At 59.8% G+C, this 13,435-nt stretch overlaps 1 protein-coding gene across 1 annotated transcript in view; it reads left to right on the forward strand.

Annotated features, from left to right (window-relative positions):
• CELSR1 (cadherin EGF LAG seven-pass G-type receptor 1) overlaps positions 1-13,435 on the forward strand; it is a gene marked incomplete at its 5' end in the record, with an annotated part of 111,591 nt that overhangs the window by 27,683 nt on the left and 70,473 nt on the right. The gene's annotated exons all lie outside the window — the stretch shown is intronic.

Raw genomic sequence — 13,435 nt, forward strand, 5'->3', positions numbered from 1 at the left:
CCTTGCTTCAGTTGCTGGCGAATGACAAAGGAAATAGAGTGACTTCATTTTTTCCCTTTTTTGGTAGTTTACAAGCAAAACTTAAACATGAGAACTTTCGGGCTGGGTTTCTTTTTAGTTCAGTGGTTTTCAAATGGGGGCGATTTTGCCCGGCTGCCCCCAGGAGTCATCAGCAGTGTCCGGAGACATTCTGGCTGTCACAGTGGGGAGGGGGTGTTACTGGCATTTGGTAGAGGCCAGGGGTGCCGCTCAGTGTCCTTCAATGCGGGGGACAGCCCCATACAGCAAAGGTCACCCAGTCCAAGTGTCCCCAGCGCTGCGGTGGAGAAAGCCTGCTTTGTAAGGCGTGCGGAGCGTGGCCGAGTGACTTCTGGTGCTACTGCGTGTGTGTCTGCGTGGGAGCCGATGCTACCGAGTGGCACGGCCTTTCTTGAGAGACCGTGGGGCGTGGTGGGCAGCGCAGGCCCCAGGGCCCCTGGAAGACGTGGGTTTGCATTGTGGCCTGTCATTAACCAGCCAAGTGACCATGAGCAGGGCACTTAACCTCCTGACCCCCTGAGGCTTGGTCTCTAAAGCCAGGAGAAGGAAACCTGCCCAGTGGGACCCTGGGGGCCGGGCTGGTGCTCGGCGGTGGGCGGGGGCGAGGGGAACGGGGGCCACACGGGAACCCGCTGCCCGAGGATGGGCAGGCACGGCACCTGCAGGAGTTTGCTGTGGACTTTGCTGTTGTTTGAAAGGGAACTCCGACCCCTCACGTCCGCGGCTGCAGCAGGTGCCTAAGTGGCCGAGGGAGGCCACCTGGAGCCGCCTCTGTTTGGTGCTTTTCCCCTGGGTCACGTTTCAGAGGCCTTTTTGGAGTCGTGAGGATGGTCCGACAGTGGGCGGGGGAGTGCCTTCTGGCGTGTCTCCCACGGCGACGTGAAATGTTTAGACAGAGCGGGGCGTTTGGAGGGGGGCTGCGGGTAGGGAGTTTCAGTAGCCCCGCTCCCCTCCAGGTGACCCGGAAGATCTCCCGGCGCCTGTCCCATCAGACACTAGGGCGCGGGACCCCGTGAGGCTGGGGGTCCCTTCCAGCTGGAGGACGCCGGACAGCGGGTGCACTGGCCTTGGGACCTGGGGCCACAGAGCATAGGAAACACGGGCTTCTCCCGGGCAGACTGACAGCTGCTCTCGGGCTCATGAGAGAGAGAGAGACGCAGCTCTGCCCCGCGTGGGCGCCTCGGCCTGCAGTGGCCCAGGCCCCTCTCTAAATGCGGGGAGGACGTGCCGGGGCCTGGGTGCCCGACCTCGGCCTCCTTCCTCCGCGATGAGTCAGCCCTTCGCGGTGGCGGTGGTGACGGTGGTGGCGGTGGTGGCGGTGATGAGGATAAAGAAGCTTGGCTCTTCCCCGAGCTGGGGCGGGAAGGCTGGCCTCAGGTTATGGGCTTCTCGTCACCAAGGTCTCACCGCCAGGAAGAAGTAACCCCAGATGATGATCTGTGAAGACGGGAGGAATCGGGGAGACAATAGTTTGTTGGCTGACAGTTCCAAACAAAGAAAAAGCCCCTCATTTTCCCTGAGACCGGTCACGGACAAAATCTTTACGTCGGCGGAGCTGGATTCCTGCAGCTATTCTGGGGTCAGGGTGTATGACCAGTGAGAGGGTGGCCTGGCCCTGGCTGTGGGGTGCGGGCATTCTGGGGTTCCCAGCTGGTTTATCCCTTCTGCCACCTGTGGCTGCCGCGGTGAGGAGGATGTCTGTCCCAGAAGCTGTTTCTGGAAGCGTGCCCGCTGTGCCGGGGTGGCACATGGTCCTGCCGAGCCCCTCGGCACAGCATGGGGGGCTGCCCCGGCTTCTCCCTGTTCTGAGCCCCACCCTGGGGCCCGGCAGGCCTCTGTGTGCGCACTCGCCCTTCCGAAGCGCTGGCCGTGGGCTCGGTGATCAAAGCCACGTGACCCCAGCAGTCCCTCTGGGTCCACACGTGAGGCACTTATGTACACGCTCACACACACTGTGCAGGCACCCACGCACATGTTCATGCACGTACACATGTATACACATGTGCAGGCACTCGTGTACACGCACACACACATGTGCACACACATGCAGGTGCTCATGTACATGCTCTCACGCACCTGCAGGCACCCATGTACATGCCCACGCACACATGTATGCATGTGCGCACACATGTGCCGTTACTTGTGTACATGCTTGCACACATGTCCACACATGTGCAGACATTCATGTACACACACACACGTGGTTCTCTCGCACCTCTGTGGGTGCTCCTGTTGCACGTGCCGGCTCGGCAGCCATGTCCCCCGGCACACCTCGTGTTTCAGTGCTGGCCACCGTGCCCCTTGAGGCCGAGTGGGGAGGTGTGGGCCTGCAGTGTAGTGTTTTTGGGAGGGAGGGCACTCATAGCTTCCATTGTCATTAAGTGCAGTGACATGATAGGGGCAGATACCAGCCTTGACCATGTGCCGACCACAAGCCTTCACCCAGGTCCTCTTCCTCCTGCGACCAAGCTCAGGGAAAGGGCCCCCCCACCTCCCATCAGCACCCTGACACCCCAGCCCGCACTCCCACTCTCACCCCGACACCTCCGCCTCTTGGTGGCACGTCCCACACCGTGAGGTCTGCAGCCCATCTGTCACCCGCAGCTGGCTGAGGACACCTCGAGGGCCAGGGAACGGGATTTCCGCTTGGCATCTCCCGGTCCGGGCCTGGCGCTTGGAGCTGCACACGTTTGTCGAATTAGTGAGTGAGGACAGCTTTAATTGGCTTCTTTGCGCTGAGGCTGCAGATTCGGATCTTTACAAGGTTTATTATGCCAGTCATTCTTCATTCTAAATGAATCGTGAATGTGGTCAGCTCTGGTATCCCCATGGACTTGCGTGTACTTCTCGGGGCCCTTGGGTACTTCAGTGAGACTCCAGTTTGTTATTTTTAAGTCATCTCTTAATCACTTGATAACGGGATAGCTGATGTTAGTCTCCTCCATCTGTCCAGACCCAAACGAGAGGCACCACTGAGAACGGGGAGCTGCCATTCTGCTTCTGAAGTCGGGAAGTGTGTGTAGGTGTGAATGTGAGAGTGTGTGAGCACGAATGTGTGTATGAGTGTGTGTGCATGTGACTGTGTGTATGAGTGTGTTATGTGTGTGTGTGAGTGTGTATGTGAGAGTTATGTGAGTGTATGTGTATGAGATGTGTGTGTGAGTGTGTATGTGAGTGTATATGTGAGTGTGAGTTATGTGAGTGTGAGTTGTGTGTGTATATGAGTGTATGCGTTATGTGTGTGTGTGCATATGAATGTGTATGAGTATGAGTTATATGTGTGTGAGTTGTGTGTGTGTATGAGTGTGTGAGTGCATGCAAATGTGAGTGTGAGTGTGCACGTGAGCGTATGAGTTATGTGTGTGTGAGTGTGAGTATATGAGTGAGTTATGTGTGTATGAGTGTGAGTTATGTATGTGTGTGAGTGTGCATGTGAGTATGAGTTATGTGTGTGTGAGTGTATGAGTGCGAGTGTGTATGTGAGTGTGAGTGTGTATGAGTTGTGTGTGGGTGTGTATAAGTGTATGTGAGTGTATGAATGTATGTTATGTGTGAGTGTATATGAGTGTGAATGTGGACGTGTGTGTGCGCACGAGTATGTGCATGTGATTGTGTGAGTGCATGTGAGTGTATGAGTTATGTGTGTGAGCGTGAGTATGAGTGTGAGTTATGTGTGTGAGTGTATATGAGTGTATGTTATGTGTGTGTGAGTATGAGTGTGAATGTGCACGTGAGTGTGTGTGCACGAGTGTGTGCATATGAGTGTGTATGAGTTATGTATATGAGCGTGAGTATGAGTGTGAGTTGTGTGTGAGTGTATATGAGTATAGGTTATGTGTGTGTGAGTGTGTGTGAGTGTGTGAGTGTGTATATGAGCATGAGGGAGCACCACGTGCAAGAGGGGCGAGAGGCCCTGGCCATGCGCATAGTAGGTGCTCAGCGGCGGGTTCGTCCTGGGAGCCAGGTGCCTGCAGGGCTGGGGCACAGAGGGAGGGGGCTGACAGGTAGGGGTGGGTGTCGGACCAGGACGCACCTCAGAGAACCTTCGATGTGGACCGTGTTCTGCTGTGAAACTTTGAAAAGTCCCCGAACCATTAAATCGCGTGAAGAGCGGGACTAGATTGGGCCGTGGAGCGCGTCATTGTTGCAGTGCGGCCCCGCCGTGGTCACCAAAGCAGGACACGGCTCCGTTTCTCCCTCCGTCCGGGGGTGGCCGCCGAGCAGCAGCTCCAGCCTGGGCCCCAGACGGTGGGGCTTGTGCCGCCAACACGGGCCTGGACGGATGCGGACCAGGGCCCTGCCCGTCGCCCGTCTTGGGGATGCAGCCTCTGCTCCCCGGCAGTCTGCAGACGCTCGGACTGGGGGGTTCTGTGAAAGGGACGGAGTCAGCCAGGCAGCTGTTTCGGCTCCTCTGAGAAGTTCCGCCCTTCCCAGGCGCCCCGACAATGAGCCAGGCACCCCGACAATGAGCCAGACACCCCGACAATGAGCCAGGCGCCCCGACAGTGAGCCAGGCGCCCCGACAATGAGCCAGACGCAGCTGCCTCCCTGCGCTCTGAGTTGTCTGCCGGCTCGCGGGCCTCATCCCGTCCCAGCGGGGTTCTGGGCCTTTCCAGAATCTTCTCGCTCGCCATCTTCAGAGTAGGCCTGCCGCTCATTAATTTCAGGGGGAGGGAGGGAGGACTCGGAATATGGGACAGAGGGCTGGCTTCCCCCTAGGGCCCCGTGGGAGGTGCGACGGGGTTTCTGTCCCACTCCGAACGCCGAAAGGGACAGACACCCGAAAGAAGTGAATGAAACGCCTCGGCTACGGAAAAGCAGGTCGTAAGGCGTCCGTCACGACGCGGAGGAAGGGTGCTGACGTGCACGCTCCGTTCGCCGAAGGTGCGCTCGACGGGAGCGTCTGTCACTCCTGGCCCCTTCCACAGCAGTCCCAGGTTAGTAATCTGAAACTCCTGGGCCCTGCCCTCCGAATGTCACGCCAAACCAGTCTCTTGAAATTTAGGATCGGAATTTTCTTAGCAAATATTTAACCAGGAAGAAAAAAACACCCCCACAGTTCTGATCTCGGCAGTTGCGATATAAGTTGTAAATTAATAGCCGCCTGGGCCAATGTTTGTTCATTTCTCCAAAAGAAAATGACTCGCCAGCACCTCACTCCGTTTGAGGGAGGGGTCCCTGGAAGTGGCAAACGTGATGGGTGGGTGGTTGTCCCCCACTGTTGGTGGGATGCCAGGCCGGGTGCTGCCCCACCGGGCAGCATGTGGGTGAGGTCCCTGGGCATGCTTACTCCAGTATCTTCGGTGGCCATAGGGACACTGAAGGCAGCATTCTGTGCCCGCCCAGAGCGGGTGTAGCAATGAGTAGCCGAGGGGCCTTTGTGGTGTGTGAGGGCAGTTGCCCCCGCCCTGGGGGGTCCTGGGCTGCCCCCAGCCCCTCCAACTTGAGGAGCTCACCCACCAACGGGGTCAGTGGCTTAATATTGCTTCTCAGTGGTGTTTGTATTTCAAAAGCGGTCTCAGTGAACTTATTCTGAAGGGCTTTCCAGTCCCGTGAGTGGGGAGCATTTGGGGCTCAGGAGGGAGGCCCTCTCTTCCCCATGGGATGCCCTCCGTCTCTTGAGGGCTCAGGCTGCAGCAGCGGCTGCCATGGACGAGGCTGGGCTGGGAGGAAGGGCCCCGTCTCCCGCAGGGGCCGAGCGGCCTTGGCAGGAGGGCCGCGTGGATGCCAGGTCCCCCGTGCGGGTCCCCACTGCTGCAGCTGGCCACCTGCAGCCCAGTTTCTCTTGCCCCATTCACCCGGGCTTCTGGGCCCTTCCCTACAGGCTCGTGGGGCTGGGCGGGGATGTGGGAGCCTGGGGAACCTTCCGTATTTTGTCTCCCCGGTTCGCCCTGGGCTTGTTGTGTTTACTTGCCCGGAGGCAAAAGAGACAGTGTCTGACGCTGTGGGTTCCAGCTGCCTTTGTTGCTACACATTCGCTCCTGAATAGGTACAAATTAGTGGCATTAGTAACCCTTGCAGCTCCCTCTCCCCATTAAGCCTGTGCAGTTAATAATTATTTTCCCTCTGGAAGGCGTTCGTGTGAAACAGCAGAGTAGCCTCGGGAGGATCACGACCCGTGTCCTGTGACTCGACAGCTGTGCGTTCTCAGCCCAGCCCCTCCACCTCTCTGGGCTCCAGGTTTCTCATCATAGGGGCAGCGGTCTGCCCGGTCCCCTCGCTGGATTGCGGGAGAAGCACAGAGACTAGATCGTGAGAGTTGAGTGGCGCCTACAGTTCTCACGGGGCTTTGGGGGGCCGGAGGTCCCGACGTTTCTGGGTTTATTGATGCGGAAACTGAGGCTCACGGAGGTTCAGGAGCTTGTCACCGGTGGTTCCCACAGACGGGGTCTCAGAGGCACTGCTGGCAAGTGTGGGAGTCGAGGGCCAAACGAGCAGCCCGGGGGGCGTTGTTTATCCCGTGCTGCAGGGGGCGTACGGAGAGCTTCAGCACAGGAGAGGAGCAGGGACGGAGAGATGGCACGCGTGAGTGCCACCTGCGGTTTACTGTCCCTGCCCCACCCCGGCCAGCGGTCACCTGCCTACCTGACCGTCCAGGTGGCAGGAGAAGCGCACTGTGATGTCCGCTCGGCCAAGTGCTGAATGGCACCGTTCAGGCCGGCACTGGTCACCCCCGGGTCTGTGGGCTGGCGGCGAGCTGCGTGTAAGTGTCAGTGACGACAGGCGCCGGGCCCAGCAGCCATCAGGCCCGGCCGGGTCGGCGTGTTTGTTAGAAATCTCGTCTGTGGTGCAGCTCTCGTAGGCTGCCAGTGCCACTTGATGGGGACACGTGAGTGTGTCTCTGGGGGTGCTTGGGGCCACGGGGTCACACTGGTGCACGTCCTTTGGCTGAGAGGAAGGCGGGGCGCTCTCTAGCTCTTTTAAATCCAATTTGGTGTTAAATTTTTGCCTCAGGGAACGTGGTGCATTTTCCCAGGCCCTCTTCCCGGCTCAGGTGGGGAAGAGGGAGGCCGGGCGGGCTCCCTGTTGGCGGAGGCAAGCCCCGGTCACGGCTCCCGGGAGGGCGGGGGCCCCAGGCTGGCCCCTCGATCTCTAATAGCCTGTCAGCCTGGCGGTCACCGCACAGCCCTGCAGGGAGTTCAGTGAGCCCAGACTTCGGGACCGTTCAATCAGTGCTTGAGGTGACATTAGACCAGGGCAGCGGCAGACGCCCGATGAGACTCCCCACGTGGCCCCGCTGGGCCGGAGGCGGCCTGTGTCCACTGCAGGTGTGTGGCCCTCCCGTGTGCGCGTGGCCTTCGCATGTTGGTGGCCCTCCCATGCGCATGACCCTCCCGTGTTGGTGGCCCTCCCATGGGCGTGACCCTCCCGTGTTGGTGGCCCTCATGTGCGCGTGACCCTCCCGTGCGCGTGGCCCTCCTATGTTGGTGGCCCTCCCATGCGCATGACCCTCCCGTGTTGGTGGCCCTCCCATGGGCGTGACCCTCCCGTGTTGGTGGCCCTCATGTGCGCGTGACCCTCCCGTGCGCGTGGCCCTCCTATGTTGGTGGCCCTCCCATGCGCATGACCCTCCCGTGTTGGCGGCCCTCCCGTGTTGGTGGCCCTCCTGTGTGCTTGGCCCTCCCATGTGTGGGGCCCTCGTGTGCATGTGACCCTCCCGTGTTGGTGGCCCTCCTGTGCGCGGGGCCCTCATGCGCGCGTGGCCCTTCCATGCGCACATTTCCTTCGCAGTGTTCCGTATCGGGGGGCGGGGGCGAGCTCGTCACATCTCGCCAAGGCCAGCACGTGGCTTCCCGCCCGTCTACTCTCGCAGCCGTGGACCCCCTCCTCGGGCCTCAGGCACCCCTGAGTTTTAAGGAAGTTGTTCTTCCAGTGCCTTTTAAAATAGTTCTTATCCCTTTGGGTGATCTCATGCAAAATAAAGCACATTTTTATTGAGTCGAGTCTTAACTCTTTTCCTTTTTTAAAATTGAGGTGAAAATCACGTGACATAAAGTCAACCGTTTCAGAGTGAACCAGTCCGTGGCATTTAGCACATTCACGACGTGGTGCGACCATCACCTCTAAGTCCAGAATGTTTGTCGCCCCAGAGAAACCCCACACCCATGAGACGGCGACTCCCCACCCCCACCCGCCTGGTCCCACCAGCCTGCCGTCCGTCTGGACTCGCCCGGTTCTGGACTCGCCCACAGAAACGGGCTCCTGCACGGTGCGGCCTCTTCACCTAGCACAGTGTGTTCGATTCGTCCACATTGTAGCATGAGCCGGAGCTTCGTTTCTTTTTGTGGCTGGATAACCGTCCTTCAGTGGACTTGGAAAATGACGGCTACGAAGCGAAACATTTGTGATCCGCTCATCAGCCGGTGGGACATTTCGGTTTGCGCTTTCCGGCTGCTGTGGCGCTGTGGGCTTTTGTGTACAGGTTTTAGTGCGGGTGTGTGTTTAGGTGCTTTTGAATCCCACCTGACATCCGGGTCACGTGTTCACCCTGTGGTGAGCTTTTCCAGGAACCGATCCTTAACTCTTAAGTGAACGTCCTTGGTCTCGACGAGGCCGCACTTTGTCTGAGTCTCTGCCCACGACTGCTGTGGCTTGGGGTCAGGCTGGACCTTCCTGTGGGTCAGTGGGCCTGTTATAGTGCAGCCTTCCAGAAGCTTCCACCCAGCATAGACATGATGAGCTAGTTCAGGACTGGGGAGGGGTCATGAGCTCCAGACCCTGCCTGCCCTCTCTGAATGGGGAGCGAGCGCACATAGGGGCACAGCTGGACGAGGGGACCAGGGGAAGGGGTGGGGGGTGCTCAGCGTCATTTTAGCTGAAGGAAGAATGGACCGAGGGACTCAGATGATGATGGGGAGGGTGCATGCTGTGTCTGGGGGCTGGATCCCCTAAAATAGGAGCCTGGAGATGAACACCGATGGGTACGGGGAGGGCCTGGGGGCTGAGAGCAGGCACCTGCGTGGGGAGGCGTGTGAAGACCCCGCCTCCAGCAGTGGTAGAAATTACAGGGGGAGGGTTTGGGTTCTGAGCAAGGAGAAACCCAGGGCCTGGGCTGCTTGGGGAGATCGGAGCGGACCCTCCCTCCCCATTGCCCATCCGAGGTCACGGCACACGTGGGGGCAGCAAGGAAGGGGCTGCTGGCTCTGCCCTCGTCACCCCCAGTGCTGGGCACAGCTGCGCCCGCTCGTCCAGCGCCTCGCAGGGGGACTGCCAGGTAAATCCCAGACAGGCTGAGAGCAAGCACGAAGGTCTGGGTGTTTGTGCACACCTGCGGGGCGGGACAAGCAGCCCTGCCCCTGTGCGGCGTGCCCGCCACGCCTGGCACCAGCATTCACCCCCGTGGCCCCCCGAACGCGTCTGTCTCCCTGTTCCTGTGGCGTGAGCGGGTATCCCGAGGCGGGGTTGTAGGTTCAGCTTCTCTCATCCGTAAAGGAAAGAGACCAGCCGCCCTCCGGGTAGTAGATCAAAACATCACACCTGCCGTCTGCCGTCTGCCCTCAGTCTGGCCTCAGAAAACAAGTAACCCCACTTCAGGATCCACTTCAGAGTCCCCTGGCTTTGGGGTCTCCCCCGTTGTGAGGCCTCGGGAGGGGGAAGGAGGAGGGACGGGAGCACAGCCTTTGTCTCAAACCGGCTGGACAGCTAACATTGCCCTGTGGATGCGGCCACAGCCGGCCTGATGTCATGGGCTATGTCGCCCAGGCCTGGCAGGGTGCTGGCGGCAGAAGGCAGAGGGGCCTCCCGAGACCGCGGTGTGCACGGGGGTAGAGTGACAGACTCACAGTGCATGGTCCTGCTCCCTCCTGGTGCTGGCTGCACGTCCAGTTGCAGGTGGCCCGGAGTCACGGCATTGTCCCCAAGGCCCTGGGTGCTTAGAAACTGCCCTGTCCTCCCCGTGTCCTCCATGGGCCCCCAGACCGGGACCACGGTCTTCTGAGCCCGCTGTCCACCGTCGGCGGGGCTTGAGCCCAGTCGGTCTGGTCCTGCCACTTGCTGCCCAGGTGACCTGGGCTGGGCTCATTGGTCGGGCTCTTCGTTGCTGAGTTCCCTCATCTGTGAGGGACCGGTGGTGGTGCCCCGCTGGGCTGTGGCCAGGACCGACGGGGCAGTCCCAGGAGAGATGTCAGTGGGGAGCAGCCGCAGGCAGGTGTGGCCCCATCCTCTCTGTGAGGACGTGTCTCCTGTGTCCACCCCGCCAAGAGCCCAGGAAGCCGGCAGCAGCAGAGGACCCCCACCTGCCGCTGTGACCCTGTCTCCCCACAACCGCACGTCCGTGTGGGTGCGATAGTGTCCCCCAGTTCATGTCCACCTGGAACCTCGGGGAGTGTGGTACTTGGAGACAGCACCTGTGCAGAGTGATCAAGGCAAGTTTTGAGATGAGGTCGCCTGGATTCGGTGGGCCCTAATCCAATGACCGCTGTCCTTTTGAGAGGGTAATTTGGACACAGACACCCTCGGCAGAAGGCCACGTGACGACGACGCGGAGATTCGTGTGCTGCATCTACAAGCCGAGGACTGTCAGAGGATGACCAGCAGCCACCGGACCCTGGGAGAGGCACGGAAGGGACCCTCCCTCGGGGCCGCCAGACCGAGAGTCTGTGGTGCCTTGTCACAGCGGCCCTAGGACACTGACACACTCTCCTGCTGACCGCGTTTTCACATTGGTGCCTGGAAGATGTTTCCTCTTTTGTGACAAAGGCCATTCCTCTCTGGAGACCCACCTCCCTGCCGCCCCCCGGGGCCATCCCGGCCCCAAATCTCGAAAGTGTGGCTCTATGCGGTCCCCTGCGGGCCTGGCTCCTTCGGGGCCGTGGTGTGGCCTCTTCCTCTGGTGTTTTGGCGTGGGTCCACCACGAGGGACACGGCGATGGAGGACATTATCCTTTTACCAGAGGCAGGGTGGACAGGACTGTGGACCCCTCCTTCACGTACCTGTCTGGGCTTTTATGGGAAGTACCTGCAGCTGCACACTCTGCCATCCTTTCTTTCCCCCTGCGACTCGGGGACAACGAGGTGACTCAGAAATCGTCTCCCAGGACCTGGGGTGTCCAGGGTGATCCATGGTCTTGAAAGAAATTGGTAGTAAGGTCGATGGTAAGGAGAGTATTTCGTTTTCCAGCACGTTTAATGAGGGTTACTATTTAACGCTCTTTCTGGTCGAGTCATTTTGTCCCTGAATGAAGATGTCTGTCCCCTTTCTGTGCTGTGCCCTCCTGAGCTGCCTGCGGGAGGGTCCGGGCCCCGGAGCCCCCACCCCACCCCACCCAGAGGTAACCCACAGTAACCCAGAGCACCGAGGCAGTCTGGGCTTCGGGCTTAAAATCAGCATGACCTTCACGTCTTGGGCCAGAACAGATCCACCTGTGGCTGAAGATTAAAAGCATGTTTCATAACAGTTGCCACCAGGAAATAAACAGCATCCTATATCCTCTATTATTATAAGGGGCCTTTGCAAAAGAGAGAAGAAAGACAGACCCAGGAGAAAAATAGCTCACATGCAGAAACAGAGTCTCTGGTGTTGTTTGTGCAAATGTCAGTCTTGGGGTGAAAGGGGTGCCACTGGAAGCCTTCACCCTGCCTGGCCCCCGCCTTCCACGAGTGTTTATCCAGCAGCTCCGAGTGCCAAGAACTGCACCAGACGAGGCAAATTGGGCAGAAACAAGACCTACAGGTTCTCAGTCCTCACAGACTCGGGGGTGGAGGGGGCGGGGAGGACAGATATGAGCAAATAAGAATGACATCGGGCTGTGTGGGATTAAAGCAGGGGTGCGGCTGAGCAGGGGGAGCGGTGCAGAAGGCCCCTCCGATGAGGGCCATTCAGCTGAGACCCGGACGGCCAAGGGACAGGCCTCAGGGTGGTCAGTGCTGCAGGCAGGAAGCGAGGTGTGCAGAGGCCCTGGGTCAGGGAGAGGGAGCAGGGGTGACACGGGGTGTCATGTCACGTAGGACCGTAAGATGGGGTGAGTGGTACGCGGCTTATTCTGGGTGCCCTTGGGGGCCACAAGGGAGTGGCGTGATGGGGTCGACGTTCTAGGATGACGGCCGGGGCTGCGTGCTGGAGGGAAACAGGCAGCCGCGGGTCCAGCCCACGTGTGAGCGGAGGGGCATCAGCGCCCGCCTCGACCGGGCATGGGGGGGCGGCGCCTCTGTGGGGCGTCTGCCACGGGAGCGTGGCCTTTTTCTTTTGCCTTTGTTTATTTTTCCTCATTACCTACTGGTGGTCGCCACAGGCCCTTTGCACGGGAGCTGCAGACGCGGTCTGCGCTGTCAGCCGTCTGGGCTGCAGACGGAGCAGCCCTCGGCTCGCGGGCCTCTGGGCTCGATGCCAGCCTTTGCGTGCCCTTCCCACAGCCAGGTGGTACAGGTATTGTCATTTTCTAAATTCGGCCCTGCCAGCTCATCGTGAGGACTAGGTGTGACAGTAGTAGTATGTGCTCGGTGCCCGACGCAGAAGCCGTGGTGTTGCTGGGCTGGGAGCTGGGCCTCCCTCCCGCCAGCCTGTGTTCTCGGGCATGAAGCTTCCTGTATGTTTTTCTCACTCGTCCAGTGGATGCTGCTGGTTTTCTCAGACTCTCTCGGAACCTCAGATTTGCCGTGACGGTCACGCAGGCACCGAGGGTGTTGTGGTTTCCGGAGTGTTTATTTCTCTGCCGTTTGGACAGGTTATACGCCGTGAGAGGGCTGGGGCGGGGGCTCCACAGGCTGGGGGCTCACAGGCTTGCACAGATGGCTCTGCGCCCCATGGACACTGGGCGGACACAGGCAGGGGGAGGGGCGGGGACGGATCAGAGCTGTGGGGACACTAAATCAGAGCAGAGGCAGAAGGATGCGACTTGGCCAGGTTTTCTAGGGTCCCTTGGCACACTCGAGGCAGGGTTGGGAGGCAGGTGACCACCCCCTGGGTGGGGGTGGCCGTGCCTCTCAGGGTGTCAGGGAGGCTGAAGGGGTGGCTCCGTCGCCATCGTGGGGAGTCCCTGGCACCAGCCCCGATAGCTCCTTCGATGCCGGGTTCAGGACTGATTGTGCGTTCGACTCTGTAACCAAAATACTGCACCCTTTTCCGTCTCAAACCCCGAGTGCCGCCTTCCGTGACCGTTTGCTTGTGCTGGCTGAGGCACAGCGTCACCACCTGGTGTGTGTCTCGCTGAGGCCGCATCCGCTCAGGTCTCCCCAGCCGGGTACGTAGAGGTACGTGGGGTGCAGCTACGGGAAGAGAAACCTTCCACACAGCGTTGGCCAAGGCCGTGCTGGGTGGGACCATCCTGGACCACCCTGGACCCTGGGGGTCTGAGCTGGGCCAGGGGGGTGGGTGGGGTTGAGGTGGGGTCTCCTGCTGGCCGGAGCAGGGGCAGAGGTGTAAAGCGACTCAGTGTCCTCACCTGTCTGGAGCAAAGCG

Source organism: Pteropus alecto, unplaced genomic scaffold (genome assembly GCF_000325575.1).
Source record: "Pteropus alecto unplaced genomic scaffold, ASM32557v1 scaffold118, whole genome shotgun sequence".
Taxonomy (NCBI): domain Eukaryota; kingdom Metazoa; phylum Chordata; class Mammalia; order Chiroptera; family Pteropodidae; genus Pteropus; species Pteropus alecto.